Here is a 1464-nt window from a genome sequence, read left to right as displayed (position 1 = left end):
CTGTCTCAAAAAGAAAAAAAAAAACCCAAATTGCTATCTATGGATGTGTGGGTTTATGTCTGGAGTGTCTACTTTGTTCTATTAATCTATTTATTCTTTATCCTAAAATTATACAATATCAATGAGTACATTATTTAAATAACTTTTTTGAGATGGGGTGTTTATAATAATTCTGAGTCAGATAATTTTAAGCCTTCTAATTTTGTTTTTTTCTTTCTTCAGTTGTTTTTGTCTATTCTAGATCCTTTGCATGTTCATATGAATTTTAGAATCAACATGTCAGTTTCTACCAAAAATCTTGCTAAATTTCTGACTGATACTGTGTTAAATCTATAGATTAAACTTGGGTAGAATTGACATTGGCTCTCCCAACCTATGGACTAGGTATCTCTCTCCATTGGCTTATTTACTTTCTCCTGAGAGTGTTTTGTAATTTTCAATGTATAGGTCTGTCAAATCCTTTGTCAAATACACTCTGAACCATTTCATATTTTTGGTAGTATTTTAAATGTTATCGTTTTTTAATTTCAATTTCTGATTATTGCTTGTATATAGGAATACATTGTGTCTCGTATGATGATCTTGTATCCTGCAACCTTGCTAAACTCACTTATTAGTTCTAGGACTAAAAGTTATTTATTTAAAAATAAATTTCATCTGGCTGGGCACCTGTAGCTCAGCGGCCAGGGTGCCAGCCATACACACCAGGGCTGGTGGGTTCGAACCCAGCCTGGGCCTGCCAAACAACAATGACAACTACAACAACAATAAAAAGCTGGGTGTTGTTGCTGGCGCCTGTAGTCCCAGCTACTTGGGAGGCTGAAGCAAGAGAATCCCTTAAGCCCAAGAGTTTGAGGTTGCTGTGAGCTGTGATCCCACAGCACTCTACTGAGGGTGACATAGTGAGACTCTGTCTCAAATAAATAAATAAATAAATAAATTCCATCAAATCTGTTAGATAGATGATTAAGTCATCTCTGACATTTAAAAAAAATTAACAATGAGCTTGCTTTATCTACAGATGTGCGGTTTTAATGTGGCCTTCATTTAGCTTTTTTCCCCCTAAAATATAGTACAGAAAAGTGAAAACAGAAGCTATTACACAAAGTCTTTTCCTTATTATTCACTACCACTATCAACAAACCATTAGATCAGTGATTTTCAACCAGGGGTGGGGGTGGGGGTGTGTGAATTTACTTCCCAAGGGGCATTTGGCAATATCTTATACATTTTTATTTATCACAACAGGGATGGGGGGAGCCACTGGCATCTAGTGGGTAGGGGTTAAGGATGCTGGTAAACAATCACCAGTTTGCAAGACAGCCTCCGTCCCCAACACAGTGTGAGCCAGCCTCGGATGTCAGCACTGCGGAGGTTGAGAAACTCTTCCTTAGAAGTAGATACTAACCGGCTCAGCGCCTATAGCTCAAGGCGCCAGCCACGTACACCTAAGGTGGCGGGTTC

Source organism: Otolemur garnettii, unplaced genomic scaffold, assembly GCF_000181295.1.
Source record: "Otolemur garnettii isolate 467f Iridium unplaced genomic scaffold, OtoGar3 scaffold00153, whole genome shotgun sequence".
Lineage (NCBI taxonomy): Eukaryota > Metazoa > Chordata > Mammalia > Primates > Galagidae > Otolemur > Otolemur garnettii.
This window is presented reverse-complemented; position numbering follows the sequence as displayed.